Source organism: Salmo salar, chromosome 12 (genome assembly GCF_965601325.2).
Source record: "Salmo salar chromosome 12, fSalSal1, whole genome shotgun sequence".
Lineage (NCBI taxonomy): Eukaryota > Metazoa > Chordata > Actinopteri > Salmoniformes > Salmonidae > Salmo > Salmo salar.
In genome coordinates, this window is record NC_138302.1 from 17,223,465 (window position 1) to 17,236,325 (window position 12,861).

The 12,861-nt window shown below is 54.8% G+C and overlaps 1 non-coding gene across 1 annotated transcript; it reads left to right on the forward strand.

The window, feature by feature from the left end:
* The first annotated feature begins 10,813 nt into the window (after positions 1-10,813).
* LOC123725757 (U6 spliceosomal RNA) lies at positions 10,814-10,920 on the forward strand. The gene has a single exon (XR_006758271.1). It is a non-coding gene; the product is annotated as a U6 spliceosomal RNA (small nuclear RNA).
* The last annotated feature ends 1,941 nt before the right edge of the window (positions 10,921-12,861 follow it).

A 12,861-nucleotide genomic window follows, 5' to 3' on the forward strand; every position in this document is an offset into this window, starting at 1 on the left:
GCTCCCTCTCTCCCTTTCTGTCTCTCGCTCCCTTTCTCATCCTTTCTCTCCCTTTCTCTCCCTTTCTCTCCCTCGCTCCCCCTTTCTCTCCCTCGCTCCCCCTTTCTCTCCCTCTCTCTCTCCCTTTCTCTCCCTCTCTCCCCCTTTCTCTCCCTCTCTCTCCCCCTTTCTCTCCCTCTCTCTCCCTCTTTCTCTCCCTTTCTCTCCCTTTCTCTCGCTCGCTCCCTCCCTTTCTCTTGCTCCCTCTCTCTCTCCCTTTCTCTCCCTCTCTCCCCCTCTCCCGCTCGCTCTCGTTCTCTCTCCCGCTCGCTCTCGTTCTCTCTCCCGCTCGCTCTCCCTTTCTCTCTCGCTCGCTCTCCCTTTCTCTCGCTCGCTCTCCCTTTCTCTCGCTCGCTCTCCCTTTCGCTCGCTCGCTCTCCCTCTCTCGCTCGCTCTCTCTCGCTCCCCCTCTCTCCCTTTCTCTCGCCCTTTCGCTCCCTTTCTCTCCCTTTCTCTCGCTCTCTCTCCCTTTCTCTCGCTCTCTCTCCCGCGCTCTCCCTCGCTCTCTCTCCCGCGCTCTCCCTCGCTCTCTCTCCCGCGCTCTCCCTCGCTCTCTCTCCCGCGCTCTCCCTCGCTCTCTCTCCCGCGCTCTCCCTCGCTCTCTCTCCCGCGCTCTCCCTCGCTCGCTCTCCCGCGCTCTCCCTCGCTCGCTCTCCCGCGCTCTCCCTCGCTCGCTCTCCCGCTCTCTCCCTCGCTCGCTCTCCCGCTCTCTCCCTCGCTCGCTCTCCCGCTCTCTCCCTCGCTCGCTCTCTCCCGCTCTCTCCCTCGCTCGCTCTCTCCCGCTCGCTCGCTCGCTCCGTCTCTCCCGCTCGCTCGCTCGCTCCGTCTCTCCCGCTCGCTCGCTCTCTCCGTCTCTCCCGCTCGCTCGCTCTCTCCGTCTCTCCCGCTCGCTCGCTCTCTCCGTCTCTCCCGCTCGCTCGCTCTCTCCGTCTCTCCCGCTCGCTCGCTCTCTCCGTCTCTCCCGCTCGCTCGCTCTCCCTTTCTCTCGCTCTCTCTCCCTTTCTCTCGCTCTCTCTCCCTCTCTCCGTCTCTCCCGCTCGCTCGCTCCCTTTCTGTCTCTCGCTCCCTTTCTCATCCTTTCTCTCCCTTTCTCTCCCTTTCTCTCCCTCGCTCCCCCTTTCTCTCCCTCGCTCCCCCTTTCTCTCCCTCTCTCTCTCCCTTTCTCTCCCTCTCTCCCCCTTTCTCTCCCTCTCTCTCCCCCTTTCTCTCCCTCTTTCTCTCCCTTTCTCTCCCTTTCTCTCGCTCGCTCCCTCCCTTTCTCTTGCTCCCTCTCTCTCTCCCTTTCTCTCCCTCTCTCCCCCTCTCTCGCTCCCTCTCGTTCTCTCTCCCGCTCGCTCTCCCTTTCTCTCTCGCTCGCTCTCCCTTTCTCTCGCTCGCTCTCCCTTTCTCTCGCTCGCTCTCCCTTTCTCTCGCTCGCTCTCCCTTTCTTTCGCTCGCTCGCTCTCCCTCGCTCGCTCGCTCTCTCTCGCTCCCCCTCTCTCCCTTTCTCTCGCCCTTTCGCTCCCTTTCTCTCCCTTTCTCTCGCTCTCTCTCCCTTTCTCTCGCTCTCTCTCCCGCGCTCTCCCTCGCTCTCTCTCCCGCGCTCTCCCTCGCTCTCTCTCCCGCGCTCTCCCTCGCTCTCTCTCCCGCGCTCTCCCTCGCTCTCTCTCCCGCGCTCTCCCTCGCTCTCTCTCCCGCGCTCTCCCTCGCTCTCTCTCCCGCGCTCTCCCTCGCTCGCTCTCCCGCTCTCTCCCTCGCTCGCTCTCCCGCTCTCTCCCTCGCTCGCTCTCCCGCTCTCTCCCTCGCTCGCTCTCTCCCGCTCGCTCGCTCGCTCCGTCTCTCCCGCTCGCTCGCTCGCTCCGTCTCTCCCGCTCGCTCGCTCTCTCCGTCTCTCCCGCTCGCTCGCTCTCTCCGTCTCTCCCGCTCGCTCGCTCTCTCCGTCTCTCCCGCTCGCTCGCTCTCTCCGTCTCTCCCGCTCGCTCGCTCTCTCCGTCTCTCCCGCTCGCTCGCTCTCCCTTTCTCTCGCTCTCTCGCTCTCTCTCCCTTTCTCTCGCTCTCTCTCCCTTTCTCTCGCTCTCTCTCCCTTTCTCTCGCTCTCTCTCCCTTTCTCTCGCTCTCTCTCCCTTTCTCTCGCTCTCTCTCCCTTTGCCTCTCTCGCTCTCTCTCTCCCTTTGCCTCGCTCTCTCTCTACCCCTTTGCCTCGCTCTCTCTCTCTACCCCTTTCCCCGTCTCGCGCTCTCGCTCTCTACCCCTTTCCCCGTCTCGCGCTCTCGCTCTCTACCCCTTTCCCCGTCTCGCGCTCTCGCTCTCTACCCCTTTCCCCGTCTCGCGCTCTACCCCTTTCCCCGTCTCTCTCTACCCCTTTCCCCGTCTCGCTCTACCCCTTTCCCCGTCTCGCTCTCTACCCCTTTCCCCGTACCCCTTTCCCCGTCTCGCTCTCTACCCCTTTCCCCGTCTCGCTCTCTACCCCTTTCCCCGTCTCGCTCTCTCTCTACCCCTTTCCCCGTCTCTCCCTTTCCAATGGATGCAATAGCGCTATGTTGCCACCAGATGGAGGTATTGGAACAAAATTAACATCCATCTGGTGGCCACATAGCGCTATTGCATCCATTGGCTTTATCACTGACACTGTCAGCCAATCCAAAGACATCTCTCTCCCTCTCTGTCATATTTTTCTCTGCAACAACTGTTTGTAACTTTCCCTCTCCCTTTTTTCTTTCTCTCTCTCCTTTTCCCTCTCTCCCTCTCCTCTCTCTGCCTTTCCCTCTCTCTTGCTCTCTATTTTTCTTTCTCCTCCCTCCTTTTCCCTCTCTCTCTCTCGCTCTCCCCTCCTCTGCTCTTTCCCTCTCTGCCTCTCCCCGTCTCGCTCTCCCCCTCTTCCCTCATTTTCTCTCTCCCTTTCCCCTCTCGCTCACTCCCTCGCCTTCTCTCTCTACCCTTTCCCCGTCTCGCGCGCTCTCTCTCTACCCCTTTCCCCGTCCTCGCGCGCTCCTCTCTGCCCCTTTCCCCACGTCTCGCGCTCTCGCTCTCTACCCTTTCCCCGTCTCGCGCTCTCGCTCTCTACCCCACTTTCCCCGTCTCGCGCTCTCGCTCTCTACCCCTTTCCCCGTCTCGCTGTCTCTCGCTCTCTACCCTTTCCCCGTCTCGCTCTCGCTCTCTACGCCTTTCCCCGTCTCGTAGCTCTCGCTCTCTACTCCCTTTCCCCGTCTCGCGCTCTCGCTCTCTACCCCTTTCCCGTCTCGCGCTCTCGCTCTACCCGCTTTCCCCCCGTCTCGCGCTCTACCCGCTTTCCCCGTCTCGCGCTCTGCCCCTCTCCCCGTCTCGCTCTCTACCCCTTTCCCTCGTCTCGCTCTCTACCCCTTTTCCCCGTCTCGCTCTCTGCCCCGCCCCCGTCTCGCGCTCTCGCTCTCTACCCCTTTCCCGTCTCGCGCTCTCGCTCTCTACCCCCTTTCCCCGTCTCGCTCTCTACCCCTCTCCCCGTCTCGCTCTACGCCTTTCCCCGTCTACGCTCTACCCCTTTCCCTCGTCTCGCTCTACCCCTTTCCCTCGTCTCGCTCTCCCTTTCTCTCGCTCGCTCTCCCGTTCTCTCGCTCTAGCTACTCCCTTTCGCCCGTCTCGCTCTCTACCCCTTTCCCGTCTCGCCTCGCTGCCTTTCCCCGTCTCGCTCTCTACGCCCGCTCGCCCGTCTCTCCCTTTCTCATTGGCTTGGCAATAGCGCTCTGCTGCCTCCAGCTGGAGGTATCTGGAACAAAATCAGCATCGCATCTGGCTGGCCACATGCGCTATTCTCTCGCATCAGCTATCCTTGACACTGTCAGCCCATCCAAAGACATCTCTCTCGCCCGCTCTGCCCTCCCCTTTCTCTCGCATCGGCTCGCTCGCAACCTTCCCTCTCCCTTCGCTCAGCTCGCTCGCCCCCTCCCTCTCTCTCGCTCGCTCGCTCGCCCTGCCTTTCTCTCGCTCGCTCGCTCGCCCTCGCTTTCTCTCGCTCGTCGCTCGCCCTCCCTTGCCCTCGCTCGCTCGCTCGCTCTCTCCCTTTCTCTCGCTCGCTCGCTCGCCTCTCCCTTTCCTCTCGCTCGCCTCATCCCTTTCTCTCGCTCGCTCTCCCTCTCGCTCGCCCGCTCTCGCCCTGCTCTCGCTCTCGCTCTCTCTCTCTATCTCTCGCTCTCTCGCTTTTTCTCGCTCTCCTCCTTTCTCTCTCGCTCTCTCTCCTCTCTCTCTTTCGCCTCTTCTCCTCGCTCTCTCTCCTTTCTCTCGCTCTGCTCTCCCCTTCTCTCTCGTCCTCGCTCTCTCCCGCTCTCTTCGTCTCTCTCGCTCTCTCTCCCTCTCTCTCTCTCTGCTTTCCTGCTCGCTCGCTCTCCTTTTCTCTCGCTCGCTTTCTCTCGTCGCTCTCCCGTCTCTCTCTCTTGCTCTCGCTCGCTCTCTCTTCGTGCTCTTGCTCGCTCTCTCTCGCTCGCTCACGCTCTCGTCTCGCTTTCTCTCGCTCGCCTGCGCTCTCGCTCTCTCTCCTTTCCCTCGCTCTCTCTCTCCCTCTCTTCCCCCTTGCCGCTCGTCTCTCCTCTCTCTCGCTCTCTCTCTCGCTCTTTCTCTCCCTTTCCTCCCTCGCTCTCTCTTCCTTTCTCCCTCGCTCGCTCCCCGTCTTCTCTCTCTCTTTGTCTCTCTCTTTCTCCCTCTGCTCTCCTTTCTCTCTCTCTCTTCCCTCTCTCGCTCGCTCTCTCCTTCGTCCTCTCTCTCTTTCGCTCTCTCGCTCTCCCTCTCTTTCTCGCTCCTCTCCCTCCCTCTCTCGCTCGCTCGCTTTCCCTCTCTCTCTCTCGCCCTGCTCCCTCTCTTCTCTCGCTCTCTCGCTCGCTCGCTCCCTTTCTCTCGCTCGCTCGCTCTGCCTTTCTCTGCTCGCTCTCTCGCTCGCCCTTTCTCTCGCTCGCTCTCTCGCTCTCTCGCTCTCTTTCTCGCTCGCTCGCTCTCCTTTCTCTCTCGCCTCGCTACGCTCGCTCTCCTTTCTCTCGCTCCTCTTTCTCCTCTTTCCTCTCGCTCTCGCTCTCCCTCTCTCTCTCTCGCTCGCTCCCTCTCTCCCTCTCTCTCTCTCGCCCTCCGCTCTCGCTCGCTCGTCTCCCTTTCTCTCGCTCGCTCGTCCCTTTCCTCGCCTCTCTCCCTTCTCATCTTCTTGTCTCGTCTCCCTCTCCCTTTCTCTGCTCTCTCTCCTTTCTCTTTTGCTCGCTCTCTCTTCCTTTCGCTCGCTCTCTCTCCCTTTCTCTATTTTTTTGTCCATCAATTTTTCTTGCTCTCTTCCTTTCTCTCGCTCTCTCCCTCTCTCTCCCTTTCTCTTTGTCCATCAGTTTTTCTCGCTCTCCCTTTCTCTTGCTCTCTCCCTTTCTCTTGCTCTCTCCTTTTCTCTCGCGCTCTCCCCCTCTCCCTTTCCAATGGATGCAATAGCGCTATGTGTGCCACCAGATGGAGGTATTGGAACAAAATTAACATCCATCTGGTGGCCACATAGCGCTATTGCATCCATTGGCTTTATCACTGACACTGTCAGCCAATCCAAAGACATCTCTCTCCCTCTCTGTCATATTTTTCTCTGCAACAACTGTTTGTAACTTTCCCTCTCCCTTTTTTCTTTCTCTCTTCTCCTTTTCCCTCTCTCCCTCTCCTCTCTCTCGCCTTTCCCTTTCTCTTGCTCTCTATTTTTCTTTCTCTCCCCCTCCCTTTTCCCTCGAGAGAAAAAGAGAGGGAGAAAGGGAGAGAGCAGGGCAAAGGGAGGGAGAAAAAAGGGAGGGAGGGGGAGAGAGGAGAGTGAGAGGGGAGAAAGAAAAAAGGGAGAGGGGGAAAGGGAGAGAGAGAAAAAGGGAGGATGAGAGGGGAAAGGGAGAGAGAGGGGGAAAGGCAGAGAGGGAGAAGAGGAGAAGGAAAGAGGGAGCGGGAGAGAGGGAGAAAAAAGGGAGAGGGAAAAGGAGAGCGCGAGAGGGAGAGAGGGAGAAGTAAAGGGAGAGAGCGGGAGGGGAGAGTGGCGAGTGAGAGGGAAGAGAGAAAAAAGGGAGAGGGAAAAAGGGAGAGATGGGAGAGAGGGAAAGGGAGAGAGAGAGAGGGAAAGGGAAAAAAATATGGGGGAGGGGGTATAGGGAGAATGGAAAAAGTGGGAAAAGATAAAGGGGAGAAATAGTGGGAGAAAAAATAGGGTAGGGGAAATCCAGGAGGGGAAAATAGTGGGGAAAAATATAGGGGATATTTTCCACAGCTCTAATTTGGCCCTCCCCCTATGCTCCCGTCCTCATATTTTCCTCCTATTTCCCCTAACTACCCAGCCATGGACTTCCAGCAACCCCCTGAAGCCATTTAGAGCCATACCGGAATTTGCACCTGGTAACCCGTTCAATTACCAGGTGCACATCTGGACTTAGTCTGTGGAACAAGAGCTGAACATCGTGCAATGAGAGAGAATTTGGACTCGGTTTTCTGATTTCAAAAAAATTCTATTTTTTCTCCTCACTCCCCCCTTTTCTCTCGCTCTCTCCCCTTTCCTCGCTCTCCCTTCTCTCCCTTTTCCTAACTCCCCCTTTCGCTCCTTATTCTCCCCCTTTTCTCTCTTCCTCTTTCTCCCTTCCCCTTTTTCTCTCTTTCTATTCCTTTCTGTCGCTCTCTCCTCCCTTTTTCTCACTCCACTTTTGTTCGCTCTCCCCCCTTTTCTCTCCTCATGTCTCCACCTTTTTCTCACTCCCCTTACCTTTATTCTCTCTCTCCCCCTTATCACTTCTCATTCACCCTCTTTTTTTCCCTCTCTCCCTCTTCTCTCCCTTTTTTCTCTCTCTCCCTTTACTTCTCCCTCTCTCCTTTCTCCCTCTCTCGCTCTGCCTTTCCCCCTCTTGCTCTCTCCCTTTTTTCTCTCTCCCTTATCTCGCTCTCTCTCCCTTTCCCCCTCTCCCCTCTCATCCTCCCTTTTTTCTCTCTCTCCTCTCTTCCCCTCCCTTTTTTCTCACTCCCTTTGCCCTGCTCTCCCTCTCTTGCTCTCTCTGCCTTTCCCTCTCTCGCTCTCTCTTTCCCTCCTCTCTCCTTTTCCCTCTCCCCCTTTTCTTCTCCCTCTCTCCCTTTATTCTGTCTCTCCCCTCCCTCTCCCTCTCCCTCTTTTCTCTCTCCCGCTCCCTCTTTCCTTCTCCTCTCTCTCCCTCCCTCTCTCGCTCTATGTTTTTCTCTCTCTCCCTTTCCCCCTCTCTCCTTTTCCCTCTCGCTCTGCCTTTCCCCCTCTTGCTCTCTCCCTTATCTCGCTCTCTCTCCCTTTCCCCCTCTCCTCCCTTTTTTCTCTCTCCCCTCTCACTCTCCTCTCTCCCCCTCCCTCCTTTTCTCACTCCCTTAGCCCTGCTCTGTCCCTTTCTCCCTCTCTCTGCCTTTCCCTCTCTCTTTCCCTCTCCCCCTTTTCTTCTCCCTCTCTCCCTTTATTCTGTCTCTCCCCTATCTCCCTCTCTCTCTCCCTCTTTTCTCTCTCCCGCTCCCTCTTTCCTTCTTCTCTCTCTCCCTTTCCCCCTCTCTCTCCTTTTCCTCTCGCTCTGCCTTTCCCCCTCTTGCTCTCTCCCTTTTTTCTCTCTCCCTTTCCCCCTCTCACCCTCCCTTTTTTCTCTCTCCCTCGCTCCCTTTTTTCTCTCTCCCCTCTCACTCTCCTCTCCCCCTTCCGCTTTCTCCCTTTTTTCTCACTCCCTATGCCCTGCTCTCTCTTGCTCTCTCTCCTTTTCCCTCTCCCTCTCTCTTTCCCTCCTCTCTCCTTTTCCCTCTCCCCCTTTTCTTCTCCCTCTCTCCCTTTATTCTCTCTCCACTCACTCTCCCTTTTTTCTCTCTCTCTCCCTCTTTTCTCTCTCCCACTTTCCTTCTCCTCTCTCCCTTTCCCCCTCTCTATTTTTTCTCTCTCTCCCTTTCCCTCTCTCTCCCTCTCTCTCCTATTCCCTCTCTCGCTCTGCCTTTCCCCCTCTTGCTCTCTCCCTTTTTTCTCGCTCTCCCTTTCTCTCGCTCTCTCCTTCCCCCATTCCCCTTTCATCCTCCCTTTTTTCTCACTCCCTTTGCCCTGCTCTCTCCCTCTCTGCCTTTCCCTCTCGCGCTCTCCTTTTCCCTCTCCCCTCACTCTCCCTTTTCTCCCTCTCTCCCCTCTTCTCTCTCCCGCTCCCTCTTTCTTTCTCCCTTTCTCCCTCTCTTGCTCTCTCTGCCTTTCCCTCTCTCGCTCTCTTTCCCTCCTCTCCTTTTCTTCTCCCTCTCTGCCCCTCTCTCCCTCTCCTCTCCCTTTCCCCCTCTCTTTTTTCTTTCTCCCTCTCATCCTCCCTTTTTTCTCTCTCCCCTCTCACTCCTCTCTCTCCCCCTCCCCTCTCATCCTCCCTTTCCCCCCCTCTCCCCTCCCTATGTCCCTTTCTTCTCTCTCCCCCTCCTGCTCTCCCCTTTTCTTCTCCCTCTCTCCCTTTCTTCTCCCTCTCTCCCTTTTCTTCTTTCCTTTTCCCCCTCTTTTCTCTCTCCCTCTCTCCTTTTCCCCCTCTTGCTCTCTCCCCTCTCATCCTCCCTTTGCCTCTCTCTCCCTTTTTTCTCCCTCTTTTCTCTCTCCACTCTTCTCTCTCCCGCTCCCACTTTCCTTCTCATCTCTCCCCCTTTCCCCCTCTCATCCTCCTTGCTCTCTCTTTTTCTCTCTCCTTTCTCTCCCCCTCCCTTTCTCCCTCTCTTGCTCTCTCTGACTTTCCCTCTCTCGCTCTCTTTCCCTCCTCTCTCCTTTTCTTCTCCCTCTCTCCCTTTCTTCTCCCCCTCTCCCTTTTCTTCTCTCTCCCTCTCCTCTCCCTCTCTTTTTTCTCTCTCCCTTTCCCCCTCATCCTCCCTTTTTTCTCTCTCCCCTCCCCTCTCATCCTCCCTTTCCCCCCCTCTCCCCTCCCTATGTCCCTTTCTTCTCTCTCCCCCTCCTGCTCTCCCCTTTTCTTCTCCCTCTCTCCCTTTATTCTCCCTCTCTCCCTTTTCTTTCCTTTTCCCCCTCTTTTTTCTCTCTCGCCCTCTCCTTTTCCCCCTCTTGCTCTCTCCCTTTCCCCCTCTTGCTCTCTCATCCTCCCTTTGCCTCTCTCTCCCTTTTTTCTCCCTCTCTTCTCTCTCTCTCCACTCTTCTCTCTCCCGCTCCCACTTTCCTTCTCCTCTCTCTCCCTTTCCCCTCCCCCTTTTTTCTCCCCCTCTCCCTGTCTTTTTTCTCTCTCCCCCTTCTCTCATTTTTCTTCTCCCTCTCGCCCCTCTCTCTCACATTTACGTCATTTAGCAGACACTGTTATCCAGAGCGACTTACAAATTGGTGCATTCACCTGATGTTGTCCAGTGGAACAACCACTTTACAATAGTACATCTATATCTTTTTTTGGGGGGGAGGGTAAGAAGGATTACTTCATCCTATCCCAGGTATTCCTTAAAGGAGGTGGGGTTTCAGGTGTCTCCGGAAGGTGGTGATTGACTCCGCTGTCCTGGCGTCGTGAGGGAGCTTGTTCCAGCATTGGGGTGCCAGAGCAGCGAACAGTTTTGACTGGGCTGAGCGGGAAATGTGCTTCCGCAGAGGTAGGGAGGCGAGCAGGCCAGAGGTGGATGAACGCAGTGCCCTTCTTTGGGTGTAGGGACTGATCAGAGCCTGAAGGTACGGAGGTGCCTTTCCCCTCACAGCTCCAAAGGCAAGCACCATGGTCTTGTAGCAAATGCGAGCTTCAACTGGAAGCCAGTGGAGCTCTCCCCCTTGCTCTCACTCCCCTTTCACTCTCATTTTTCACTGCTACAAGTGTTTGTGGCTTTTTCTCCCTCGCTCCCCCCTTTTAAACTTTTTCTCTCACGTATTCTCTCCTCTGTCTTTTTACCTTAATTCCACTTTCTTTTTCCTCTCCCTCCCTTTTCTCTTAACCAATTTTCTTTCCCCCTTACCTGCTCCCCCTCTCTCTCTCTCTCCCCCCCACCACCAGTTTTAAAAACTCTTATTGAACCACACTGGCAATGTGTCAACATGAAAGTTGAAACAGTCACCTTCCGGCCACATATGAATATCTAGTTCTCTGTCGCTCTGCTGTTTCTCTCGTTCTAGTTCTCTCTCTGTCTCTACTACTCTTCTGTGTCGCTCTATTCTGCTTCTCTCGCTACTAAATGGGGAGTTAGTTATAAGTGTCTTTGGCCGGGCCATGTTGCAGAGAGCGGGGGAAGGGTGGGGAACAAAGACCAGGGGAAGAGCAACTCAAACCAGCAGGGGGAGGAGTCCAAAAGCTTATTACACTACATTTTAGTCTAGAATCATTCCTTAAAATAATCAATTAAATGTCTCTACATCTATAACTAAAGTCAAAATGTCACAAAACAGCAGTTTTTACAGTTGTTCACTTTCTTTCTTACCACATAAGGTACAAGATTTTAAAATCCCCATGTTAGGGTATTGTTGGCGTAGGCTACACAACATTTCCTGCTACGTCTGTGTGTGAGGACCTTTTGTGAATGCAGCGCCAGAGAGTGTCGGGTTTCAGTGAGTGGGTGGGGTTTTGTGCGAAGGCTTTTGTTACGTCGTTATGTTCTACCCTATCAACGTCCTAGACGGGACAGTGTACTCGCATATCACCCAGCATACATTGCAACTCTCTGAGGCAGAGGCTAGAACATTACAACACACAAGGTAGCCATTATTATCCCAACCAGGTTCATGTCCATACAATATCCTGTGGGAATCTTCTATGGGTGGTTTTTGAGCCTCTGAAGGTCTGTTTGACCCCAACCAGGATCCGAAACGTCAGGGGGGTTGTGCTCTATATATGAGGGCCTCTCCTATGTCTGTATTGTGCTCGCTTCGGCAGCACATATACTAAAATTGGAACGATACAGAGAAGATTAGCATGGCCCCTGCGCAAGGATGACACGCAAATTCGTGAAGCGTTCCTTATTTTGACCCCTTTTGACCCCTATATATAATGTTTTGGGGGTGGGGCATCCACCTTCCTCCTAGTATTACCTGTAAAATATTTTTTAAATACCATTGGAAATTGTGCCATAATGGCAGTGACTTCATGTTAATTTTGTTCCATTACTCCATCTGGTAGCCACATAGCGTTATTGCATCCATTGGCTTTATCACCGACACTGTCAGCCAATCCAATGACATGGGGGGGAAGAGAAAAAGAGGGAGAAAGACAAAAGGGGGAGAAGAGTGGGAGAGAGTGAAAAGGGCGGGATAGAATTCAAATGGGGTGAGGGAAAAGGAGGGGGAAAATAGTGGGGTGGAAAAATATAGAGGAGAGCAAGGGAAATATGGGAGGGGAAAAGTGGCAGGAAATAGGGGTCGGAAGTGAAATATGGGAGGGGTAAATAGTGGGGTAGAGGAAAATAGGGAGAAGACCTCCAGCATTCCCATAAAGGAATAAAAACATTTAAAAAATTGCACGGTGCATGGCTGGACAGTCTGGAGCAAAAGCTGAAAATAGTGCAACGAGAGAGAAGTTGGACTGTCGTTTTTTGGAAGATTTTTTTGAAAAACGTCCAAAATGGCCCGGGTGGGGGGTGCTCACTACCCAGCCATGGACCCCAGCACCCCCCTCTAGGCATTAAAAACCATTTAAAAAAATGTTCACCTAGTAAGATTGAAAAAGGGAGAGACAAATGCGGAAGAGGGAGAGGAAAAAAAAGAGAAACCAAAAACAGAACAAAGAGAGGGGGAAAGGGAGAGAGCGAGAGAGAAAAAAGGGAGAGGAGAAAGGGGGAGAAGAGAGTGGGAGAGAGGAGAGAAAAGGGAGAGAGGAGAAGAGAACGGGAAAGGACGAGAAAAAAGGGAGGGAGAGGGAAAGGGAGAGAGAAGAGAGTGAGGGGAGAGAAAAAAGGGAGGGAAAGGGAGAGAGAAAAAGGGAGAGGGAGAGAGGGAGAGTGAAAGGGAGAGAGGGGGAAAGGACGAGAGAGGGAGAGAAAAAGGGAGCGAGAGGGAGAGAAAAAGGGAGCGAGAGGGAGAGCGAGAAAGAAAAATTGAGAGAAAAAAGGGAGAGATGAGAGAAGGGGGAGAGGAGAGAGGGAAAGAGAAAAAAGGGAGACGAGAGATACGGGGCGATAGAGAAAAAAGGGAGAGGGGAGACCGAGAGAGAGACAGGCAGAGAGAGGAGAGGGAAAGGCAGAGAGAGGAGAGGGAAAGGCAGAGAGAGGAGAGGGAAAGAGAGAAAAAAGGGAGGGAGAGAAAAAAGGGAGGGAGAGAGAAAGGGAGAGAGCGAGGGAAAAGGAAGAGAGAGCAAGGGAAAAGGAAGAGAGAGCAAGGGAAAAGGAGAGAGGAGGGAAAGGAAGAGAGAGCAAGAGAAAGGGGAGGGGGAGAGAAAGGAAAAGAGTGCGAGAGGAGGGAAAGGAAGAGAGAGCAAGGGGAGGGGGAGAGAAAGGGAAAGAGTGCGAGAGAGGAAAAGAGAGAGAGAAAAAAGGGAGAGAGGGAAAGGGAGAGAGAGAAAAGAGAGGGGGAAAGGGAGAGAGAGAGAGAGAGAAGGGGGATGTCATTGGATTGGCTGACAGTGTCAGTGATCAAGCCAATGGATGCAATAGCGCTATGTGGCCACCAGATGGATGTTAATTTTGTTCCAATACCTCCATCTGGTAGACACATAGCGCTATTGCATCCATTGGAAAGGGAGAGGGGGGAGAGCGCGAGAGAAAGGGAGAGAGCAAGAAAAATTGATGGACAAAAAAATAGAGAAAGGGAGAGGAGAGCGTGGGAAAAGGAGGAGCGAGCGAGAGAAAGGGAGAGCGAGCGAGAGAAAGGGAGAGCGAGCGAGAGACAGGGGGAGAGAGCGAGAGACAGGGGGAGAGACAGGGCAAGGGGGAAAGGGAGAGGAGAGCGAGGGAAAAGGAGAGGAGAGCGAGAGA